Source organism: Pteropus medius, unplaced genomic scaffold (genome assembly GCF_902729225.1).
Source record: "Pteropus medius unplaced genomic scaffold, Ma_sr-lr_union100, whole genome shotgun sequence".
NCBI lineage: Eukaryota > Metazoa > Chordata > Mammalia > Chiroptera > Pteropodidae > Pteropus > Pteropus medius.
The window spans coordinates 5,907,448-5,918,894 of NW_024344241.1; the positions used below are offsets into that span (position 1 = coordinate 5,907,448).

The 11,447-nt window shown below is 36.2% G+C and overlaps 1 pseudogene; it reads right to left on the bottom strand.

Annotated features, from left to right (window-relative positions):
- Positions 1–1,107: 1,107 nt before the first annotated feature.
- Positions 1,108–1,226, bottom strand: LOC120607752 (uncharacterized; annotated as a pseudogene).
- Between the last annotated feature and the right edge of the window lie 10,221 nt (positions 1,227–11,447).

An 11,447-nucleotide genomic window follows, 5' to 3' on the forward strand; every position in this document is an offset into this window, starting at 1 on the left:
TTTCCAAGTTTGTTCTTCTTTCTCAAAATTGCTTTGGCTATTCAGGGTCTTTGGAGGATCCATATAAGTTTTGGATTATTTGTTCCAGTTTTGTAAAAAATGTCATTGGCATTTTGATAGATATTGCATCAAATCTGTAGATTGCTTTCGGTAAAATGGACAGTTTAACGATGTTAATTCTTCCTATCCTTGAGCACAGAATATGCTTCCATTTATTTGTATCTTCTTCAGTTTCTTTCTTCAATATCTTATATTTTCCAAGTACAGGTCTTTTACCTACTTGATTAAATTCGTTCCTAGGTATTTAATTATTCTGATGCAATTATAAACGAGATGGTTTTCTTAATTTTTCTTTCTAATGGTTTGTGAGTAGTGCATAAAAATGTAACCTATTTCTGAATATTAATTTTGTATCCTAATACTTTACTGAATTCATCAGTTCTAACAGTTTTTGGTGGAATCTTTAGAATTCTCTCTATATAGTATCATGTCATCTGCAAATAATGACAGTTTATTTCCTCCTTTCCAATTTGTATAGCTTTTATTTCTTTTTCTTGTGTGATTGTTGTGGCTATGACTTCCAACGATATATTGTATAACTGTGGTGAAAGTGGACAGCCTTGTCTTGCTGCTGATCTTAAGAAAAATGCTTTTAGTTTTCCATCATTGAGTTGATATTAGTTATGGGTTTGTCACATATTACCTTTATTATGTTGAGGTATTGTCTCTATATTCCCTCTCCACTTTGCTGATTTTGCTGGAATTTGTCAAATGATTTTTCTGCATTTATTGATGTGATCATATAATTTTTATCTTTCATTTGTTAATGTTGTTTATCATTTTAATTGATTTGTAGATATTAAGCCAACCTTGTATCCAAAAATAAATCCCTCTTGATCATGGTGTATGATCTTTTTAATGTATTGCAGAATTTGGTTTGCCAATATTTTGTAGAGGATTTTTGCATCTATTTTCTTTTTCTTTTTCTTTCTTTTCTTTTCTTTCTTTGTTTTTTTTAGGTGAAACAACCCTTGGTTGACCTCACAGACTGCAAGGACCATGTCAATTTACAATCCCTTTTTTTTAAATTTTTTTTTTTTATTTTTATGCCTACAGCACCTGGTCTTCCTAGGTGGTCTCCCATCCAAGTACTAACCAGGCCTAACCCTGCTTAGTTTCTGAGATCAGGTGAGATCGGGCTTGTTCAGGGTGGCATGGCCATAGACTGCATCTATTTTCATCAGGGATATCAGCTTACAATTTTTTTTTTTTTTGGTAATGTCTTTGTCTGCTTTTGGAATCAGGGTAATGGTGGCCTTGTAAAGTGAGTTTGGAAGCCCTCCCTCCTCTTGACTTTTGTGGATTAGTTTGAAAAAGATAGGTGTTAATTCTTCTTTGAATATTTGATAAAATTCATCTGTAAAGCCATCTGGTCCAGGATTTTTGTCTGTGGGGAGTTTTTTGATTACTAATTTGATTTCTTTAGTAGTAATAAGAAAATTATCCTGTTCAGATTTTCTGTTTCTTCTTGATTTAGTGTTGAAAGAATTTATGTTTCCAGGAATTTATCCACTTTTTCTAGGTTGTTTAATTTGGTGGCATATAATTCTTTGTATTTCTGTGGTATCAGTTGTCACTTCTTCTTTTTTATTTCTGATTTTTTATTTTGGTCCTTTCTCTTTTTTTAAAGTCTCATTAAAAGTTTATCAATTTTGTTTATCTTTCAAAGAACTAGCTCTTGGTTTCATTGCTATTTTGTATTTTTTTTAAAATTTCTCTTTCATTTATTTTCACTCTGATCTTTATTATTTCCTTCCTTCTACTCACTTTGGACTTTGTTGTTTCTTTTTCTAGTTTCTTTAGGTGTATGGTTAAATTGTCTATTTGAGATTATTCTTGTTTCTTGAAGTAGGCCTATATTGCTATGAATTTCCTTTTTAGAACTGCTTTCACTGTGTCCCATAGATTTTGGGTCATTATGCTCATTATTATTTGTCTCAAGGTATCTTTTGATTTTTTTCTTGATCTCTTGTTAACCCAGTCATTGTTTAGTAGCATGTTATTTAGCCTCCATGTGTTTGTGCATTTCAGGGTTTTTTTTCTTTTAATTGATTTCTAGTTTCGTACCATTGTGTTTGAAGAAAAGACTTGGTATGATTTCAATCTTCCTAAATTTATTTAGAGTTGTTTTATTGTCTAACATGTGGTCTATCCTGAAAAATGTTTCATGTATGCTTGAAAAGAATGTATATTCTGCTGCTTTGGGGTGAAATGCTCTAAAAATATCAATTAAATCCATCTGGTATAATGTGTCATTTAAGGCCACTGTTTCCTTATTGATTTTATTTCTGGATAATCTATCCACTGATGTCAATGTGGTGTTAAAAGTTGACCACTGTGACTGTATTACTGTTGATCTCTTCCTTCACAATAGTCAATATTTGCTATATATATTTATGTGCTCTTATGTTGAGTGCATAAGTGTGTGCAAGAGCTATATCTTTCTGTTGGATTGATCCCTTGGTCATTATGTAGTGTCTTTCTTTGTCTCTGTTATAGCCTTTGTTTTAAAGTCTATTTTGTCTGATATAAGTATTGCTATCCCAGCATTTTTTTCATTTCCATTTGTATGAAACACCTTTTTTATTCCTTTAATTTCAGTCTGTGCATGTCTTTCAATCTGAAATGGATCTCTTGTAGACAACATATATGTGAGTCTTGTTTTCCTGTTTATTTAGCCACCTTTGTCATTTGATTGGAGCAATTAATCCAGTTATGTTTAATGTATTGTATTAGCTATGTGGTGCTCCAATTTTAGTATTCATATTTTCGATTCTTCTTCTTCTTCTTCTTCTTCTTCTTCTTCTTCTTCTTCTTCTTCTTCTTCTTCTTCTTCTTCTTCTTCTTCTTCTTCTCCTCCTCCTCCTCCTCCTCCTCCTCCTCTCCTCCTCCTCACCTCACTCCTCCCTTCTTTCTTTTCTCCTCTGCCTTCTCCTCCTCCTCCTCTTAAAGAAATCCTGTTAACATTTCTGGTTTGGTGGTAATAAACTCCTTTAGCTTTTTCTTGTCTGGGAAGCTCTTTATCTGTCCTTTGATTCTAAATGATAGTTTCGCTGGGTAGTGTAATCTTTCTTACAACCAATGGTCCTTGATTTTCATCACTTTGAATATTTCATGCCAATCCCTTCCTGTCTACAAAATTTCTGTTGAGAAATCAACTGACATTGTTACAGGAGCTCCCTTGTAGGTAACTAACTGCTTTTCCCTTGCTGCTTTTTAAGATTCTCTCTTTGTCTTTCACCTTTGGCATTTGAATTTTGAGGTGTCTTGGTGTGGACTTGTTTGGGACTCTCTACGCATCCTGGTCTTATGTATCTATTTCCTTTACTAAGTTAAAAAAGTTTCCCATCATTATTTCTTTAAATAGGTTTTCAATTCCCTGTTCTCTCTCTTCTCCTGCTGGTGCCCCTATGTGAATGTTGGTACCCAATGTGAATGTTGGTACATTTGATGTTGTCCCAAAGGCCCCTTAAACTATATTGTTGTTGTTGTTGTTGTTGTCGTTGTTGTTATTTGCTGTTCCAATTGTGTTTTCCACTACCTGTCTTCCAAACTGCTGATTTGATCCACTACTTCATCTTATCTGATATTGATTCTATCTAACATGTTCTTCATTCCAGTTATTGTATTCTTCATTTCTGACTGGTTCATTTTTGTTTTCTATCTCCATTTTTATGATTAGTATCTCTTTGTTTAGTTCTCACTGAGTTTATCTATTTTTTTCATAAGTTCACGGAGCATCCTTATAACCGGTGTTTTGAACTCTATCTGGTAGGTCACTTGCCTCTATTTCAGTTAGTTTTTTTATGGATATTTATTTTATTCTTTTATTTGGAACATTTTTCTTTTTGTCTTCATTTTAGCTGCCTCCCTGTATTTGTTTCTGCAGATTAGGTAGAGCTGCTATGTCTTTGTAGGGTGGCCTTGTATAGTAGGTATCCTGTGGGGCCCAGTGGTGCAGTCTCCCTGATCTCCCTGGTCTCCTGGAGCTGGATGCTCCTGGGCTGTCATTTGTGTGGATTGTGTGTGGCCTCCTGTTGTAGTTCGGCCTTGATTGCTGTTAGCATGTTAGTGGATAGTACTGACCCTCAGGCTGATTGGTTGTGAGGACTGATTGTGATAATTGCAGATGAGCTGTTGTGTGGGAGCTAACCCTATGGAGTTGGTTTCACTGTATTGAGGCACTGGTGCCTGTTCTTTCCACCCTTTGGATGTGTCATTTGTCAAGCTAATTTGGTGGTACTCTGGTATAGTCTAAGCTGGTCACTAGATGTGTTGATTCTGGGGTTTTAGGGAGGGGAACTGGTGCAGGCCTAGGTAAACTGCTGCCTATGCCTGAGCCAACTGGTAGCAGTCACAAAGTGATCTGCATTTGGTAGCTGCCTGTGCTAGGCTTGAAGGCATCTGAAAGAGGTTTGTGGAGATTCAGGGCTGGTTGCCACTAATGCTGGTCTGGGGTGGGGGGCACTTATCAAGGATTTCAGAGCATGCTAAAATAGTTGCTGCTTGTTTGTAGACCTTTCCGATATTTTAGGGAAGTCCACAAAATAGGCTGAGTATAGCTGCTGAAAGAGATTCTAGTCTGTGTTCTGAAGAGGAATTTTCCACTCACATGGCTCTAGATAACAGATGTATTGCCTTTGCTTGTTAAGAACAGATATATTGCCTTTAATCGTTAAGCCCTCTAAAAAAAGTAAGGTTACCTCTGAGCTTGGGGCCCTGATTTTCAGAGCACTAGCTCCTCTGGGACCACTGGCATAATAAACCAGAGTTTTCCAACTCTCTGAGTGCTGCTTGGTTTCTCGATGGTCTGATTTTTACAATTTTTCTATAATATTCTAGTTAGGTAGGATGGATTCTCAGGGAATAACCAGCTTGGGACAAGTTTGATGGAGACTCGGATTTGGTGCTTGCCTGCACCTGCAGACTAGTTTGAGGGGAGGGCTCAGCAAAGGAAAATAATGGTGGAGAGAGGTGGATCTCCAGCCTTCACTCTGAATCCAGATAGTTCAATCCCTTTCTGTATGTGCCTGGTGCTTTTCAGGCTGTCACCCAGTGCTGGAGCTCAGAATGTTTCTGTCAGCAATTAAGTCTGTGCACAGGCCCTTTAATTGGAACGCCTGTAACTCCAGCAACTCTCTGTCTCATCAGACACACTGATTTTCACAGCTAGATGTTGTAGGTGACTCCTCTCTTTGGCACTGGTGGTCTGAGCTGAGGAACGTGGTGTGGGGCTGGGATGCCTTGCTTCTCAGGGGGGACCTCCACAGAAAATATAACCTCCTAATTCTTAACTGCCTCAAGTGAGTGTGGGGCCAAGCCCTTTCTTATCTCCTCCCCTCCTACCAGTTTCAACGTGGCTTCTTCTTTATAACCTTAGTTATAAGAGTTCTGTTCAGCTAGTATTCAGGTGGTTCATAAGGATGGTTGTTCTATAAGTTAGTTATAATTTTAATGTGGTCATTGGAGGAGGTGAACGCAGTATTGCCCTATTCCGCCATCTTGACCAGATGTCCCCTGTTTTTACTTTGAGACCTCTTTAGCAGTGCATTTTCACTGCCTGATTTTCTTCTGTGGCTGCTACTTTAGCTCTTATTTACATCCTCTGCTCATAAAACAATATGAAGTAGATGTTGGACTTGAAAGAATTAAATATTTAGCACTCGGCACACCAGTTTTCGGCCACCAGTTTTCGGCTAGTACAATTACTAGCATATCTGATGCTGTCAAAATTATAATTGGAACAAGTACCCCATCCCCACTATCCACTGAGTCCTTCCTGTGAGGTGTCTGAATTCATTTCATTTGTGCTGATCCCTTAAGGAGAGAGAGCCGTGGAATAACTATTGATGCACACCGTGGGAATAATTTGTGTATTCTGACATCACAGCTGGAATAATAATGTTCTAGTCAATCTGCAATGAAATTTGACCCAAAAGAAGTATGCTATCAGAATTAATTGGATAGAAAGAAGGAGTGTGACAGGGAAGATGGTTCATTTGATCAGGAGAGCTTCTTGTAACCTGGTCATGATAATAAGGGTATGTGTTATCTCGAAATGACAGAGATGGCTCCCACTTGGTATTGTGTAAAATAACTAGATGATGTTATATGGATCAATAAAATCACCTATACATATGCATATCTTGCCTACAAACTAGGTGGAAATACATGTGTTCAAAGATCACTTCATACACATCTTTCATGACATAGTGTTGGATTAAAATTTGCTTATTTTGTGAACACTTGCTACATCTACCCTCGCAAGAGCTAGTGAATTATTGACCCAGGATGATAATAGAGCTCAGATAGGTTGACTAATCTTATACACATCACTGTACAGGTTTGTATTAAATAAAATATTTAGTGAGCGGAGCATATAAACTAATTATCCTAGAGATAAAAAAAATTAGGAGATAAACTTTATTATGAAAAATTTCATAAAGTTTTTATAAACACTCATAGTAAAAATAGTATAATATAATAAGTCCTCATTTATCATCCAGCTTAACAATTAACTCATGCCCAATCTTTTTTAATCTACACACTCCCTCCTGATTATTTTGAAGCAAATCTCAGATACCACGTTATTTTGTCTATAATTTCAGTGTGGCTCTTTAAAGTAGTAAAACTCTTTGAAAAATAACCAAAATATCCATATCACACGCAGAGTAATTAACAATAATTACTCGATATCATCAAATACCTATTCGTTTTTAAAAGTCTGCTGATTATCTCACAAATTTCTTAATAGTTTAAATGAAGATTCAAAGAATGTCAAATTATTATAATTAGTTGATATATCTCTTAATTGCTAATTATTCCCTTCCACCCTCTCTCTCCCCAACTCTCATCTTTGGAATATATTTGTTGAAGAAACCAAATTATTTGTTTGGTAAGACCTGAACTTTGCTAATTGCATGTGAAAACAATTAGCAAAATCTTTTATCTTTTAGTGTCTCTTCCTCTAGATTTCTGGTAGTTAAATATTAGGTTCCACTTTTTTTTTTTTCCAAGAATACTTCACAGACAATGCTGTGTACTAAATTGAGGACCATAGAATTCCTGGTTATTCATGACCATTGCCTTGATTATGTCACTAGAGGTTGAAAAATGGTAATTTTCTAATTTTTTAAATAATTTTTTCTTCATCTTGTTTGCTGGAATGCTTCTATAAAGAGTAAAGTTTCCTCATCAACTATTTAATTATTTAAGGTACAGTTCATGAAGCAAAGGCCAGATAAATGGTTCGTACTTTTTCCTTGTTTACTAGTTTTGAAAAATTAAGTTGGTTTCCTAGTATATTCCAATCAGCAAATTGTTGTAATTGTTATTGCTATTGTTTCTGAGTATCAGAATGAACAAATGGATTTGAATGTTGAGATGTGTTTCAGTCCATCACTGTTTTTCTTTTTATGATGCTCAAATGATCACATCTATAGTAAATGGCAGCCTTAAAGACATGCCCAATCTGGCACAATGAGGGGCAAATTAGAACAATTAATAAGAATGCAATCAGAAACTCTGCAGGAAAAATGAAGTCCACACCTATTTAAAATTTTTAAACATTAATGATGTCCTTTATGTGTACAGCAATGAAAATTATGTTACAGTTGTATAGATGTTATCCATGGTTATCTCCTTCAGAAGTGCCTGTCATGAAGTGCCCTTACTGACTACCTCTTTCTTATGTATGAAAGACTGGCCACATCCTATGCCACTGGGAACCTCTTTATGGCATAAAAGTTTTATTGCATATTTGCTTCATTCACACAATTGTGGTTCAGGTGAATGAGTAAAAGGTTGGGTAAACTTTGGTAGGCCATTAAGCTAAAAGTTAATGTCAACTGCTCCTGAATAAGTCTTGCATAATAACAATTTATAGTCTTAATAAGTCTTAATAAGACACTACTCTGAGGCAGTGAGATAGAAGTAAGCAGTCAGTAAGCTGGAAAAATATTTATTGAATGACTTTTGAATATCTGAATAAAGCAAAGAATCTTATTCTCATGTAACTTATATTTCTAACTGGGGAGATTGTCAATGAACCATAAAATAAATAAAGCAGATTGTGTTAAAAGATGATAGTACTATTACATGCTGTGGAAAATAGAAAAAGTAGCATAGGTCAAGAGAAATTGTGTATATTGGGGGTTGCAATTTTACACAGAAGGGTCAGTTTTAACATTTTAGCAAAGATCTAAAGGAGGTAAGGGAGTTAGTTATGCAAAAGTCTGGGAGGTGAATGTTCAGGTAAAGGGAATGAACAGAGTCAAACTCTGAGGTGGAAGTGTGCCTGCTTTGAGTGTTAGTAAAAATGGTGTATCACTGTGACTCATTTGTAAAATTCAACATTGTGTTTCTAAAATTTACCCATATTTTGGGGATGTAGCTGTGATTTATTAATTCTCACTGCTGTATAACATTCCATTATATGAATATACCGCAATTTAACCAATTAACATTGAGTGGTTTCTGCTTTTTTGCTGTTATATATAATGCCACTGTGAACATTTTTTCTCTTAGGGCACATAAGCAAGAGATTTTTTAGAGCTTTTTCACATCATAGAACATAGAGAAAATGATCATCTGTGTCACACATGGGGGTAAACTGAGATGATATGGGCTATCCATAAAAAAAAATTATTTACATTTTTTATGTATTATGTAATTACAATACATAATTATATGCTTCTTCTGAATTTTTCCTTTCTCTTTTTCTCCCTTTCCATATCTTCACCAATAAAATTTCTATTCCCAGAATTTCTGATTACAGGTAGAATATAGGTACAAAGTGATCTAAACCAGTGCTTCTTAAAATGTAGACTGTAGGTATCAAGTAATACTACATTCATGTTCACTGGCAACAGGAAAGAAACAGATGTAGACCTCATTCATGCCAATTGTACACTAAGTGGCATCACAGTTTCAAGGATGAACAAAGCTCCACAGTAGTATGAATGAAAGAATAGTAGAGAAAGAATTGGATTATCATACAACACTTCTATAGCAGTTGCTGTAGCAACTTATTGATGTTGGGATTAGCTATTGGTTACAGTAAAACAATGTTATTCATCTGACACCTTAAATTACTTTGGACAATTAACTTTCATTAGTTTTATAAATTTGTTATTAATTTATAAATTGGTTTTACTTTTATAGCTATAGAAGAATTATACACAGAATTTTTTTTGCTATTATATATAATATGTGTAACTACAATAAAAATAAAAATGAAGTCCACACCTATTTAAAATTTTTTTTCATTTAGAAGTTGCCCATTACTCAAGTTTGAGAGAAAGTGATCATAGTAACCTACTCAACATCCATCACCTCTTTTTTTCTGCTTCCTACACAGGCTCAATCTTATTTAGATAATTCACCTATCCCATGCAGCCACATGTTTAGGGAAGACTAGCACTTTCACCACCCCAAGGTCCAGATGGGTTTGAGCCAATCATAGGAACCTGTACTTTGCCAGTGATTGGTTTAAACATGAGCATGGGATTCAGTTTTGTCCAACAAGACCCATGGGATAATTTGGTGGGGAGTTTCCGGGAAAGACTTCTTCACTCTTAACAAGAGACAAAAGGGAGAGATAGCCTCTTTCTTCTTCTGGTGAAATAGTTATATCTGGATGCCTCACTTGAAACTGCTTCAGCTGTCTTGCTAGCACATGGGAATAGCCAGCCCCAGGAGGAAGACAAGTGAGGAACAGAAAGATGAAAATGACCCAAGTCCTTGGTGACGCTCTTGAACATTTGTATCATGGCCCCTATTGCCTGACTTCTTGTTTTAGGAGATGATTTGTTTTCCCTGATGTTGATTCATTGAGGATGAGTTTCTGTTGTCTGTATCTGAAAGTGTCTTAACCGGTACAGGGACCTGAGAGGATGACAGGAGGATGGGCTCTTGGGCCTTGTCAAGGCTTTCTATGGTTAGTTATTTTCTTGACCCATCATTCACTCCATGCTGTGACCCTGGCAGCCAGTGGGTATTCAATAAATAGTTGCATGATGAGGGAATAAGTAATGATTATAGGAGAAGAAACTTAACCCTCTGGACCACTCAAAATGTGGGCACATGAGGCCACCGATGTGTTCTCTTCAGTGGCAGAAGAGATACTGGGTATCTGAGTTTTCTCATGCTGCACCAGTCTGAAGAAAGCTGAATCTAGGCATAAGTTATTAACCACTGGAAATCAGCTGAGTAGAGGTCAGAACTGAATGGCAAATAGTTGGCACAATGAGGGGCAAATTAGAACGATTAATAAGAATGCAATCAGAAACTCTGCAGGAATAATGGGGTATAATAGATCACAAATGAAGGATAGGATTGGCTCTGTGTGGTATATTTTCAGCCCAGCAGGCAGCATGCTATTTTCATGCTTCACATCAACAATAGTCAGAGAAAATAGATGTGATTTTACAAAACAATAGGCCTAACTAAGCAGGCATATTTAGTTGTCTTCGAAAGGGAAGGAGGAAGCCACAGCTGACTACAAGAATTTGATGTTCTCCATTTCCAGCTGAAGATTTTATAATGAGGTAAAAACAGATTTTTATCATTTTCATATTAACTTTGTAAAACTTGCTTTTTATTCCCTAAGTTGGGTGAGAATTGTAATAGAAGGGGTTAAGAACTGCTTAATAAGGTTCATAAAGTATTAAGCAGACAATTGATATTATCAGTTTCTTTGCAGATAAAATATCCAAAGAGAATATGTGAAAGTCCAATTATAGGCCTCAAGTTTTGCAATCATAAATAAAACTCTAGCAGAGCACAGAGATAAAATAACCAAACACGTAGAGTCTTGGTCTTCATGTGGACTATGGAACAAAGCATGCCAAGAAAAAAAGTCAAGCACTTCTTCGAAGTACTGAGTCTTTTTTATTTAAAAATAAATGATGTAAGCAAGTATGTACAAGACACATTTTGAGACTTGCAGACAAGACTTTGGCAAGAAACCTGGATGAGGTTGGGCCCTGGAGCCCATTAGAGATCATTTGTCCTGCTTCTGACTAGCTTGCCTATGGTTGAAGGAGGCAGGGTCCTGCCCTCATCACTGAGCAAGTCCAGCTGGCTGAAGACTGGATGTAGAACATTACCAGCAATACCAGTGGTCAGAATTTTCAAGCCTGATTCTTGAAAGGTGTACCCTAGAAACTCACTGATTTTGAGAGTTGCCTGGTGGGTTGAAAAATATTACTTGATTCCGGTTAACAAATAACATCATGATTAAGAGTCGAAGGTATGGAGCTGCCAGCCTGGACATGAACCTGGCGCCACCAGACCAACTGTGTGACTTTAGACAAGTTGCTTAAAGTCTCTGTGCCTTGGTTTCCTCATCTGTAAGCTGGGATTAATAATAACACTCATTAGGGATG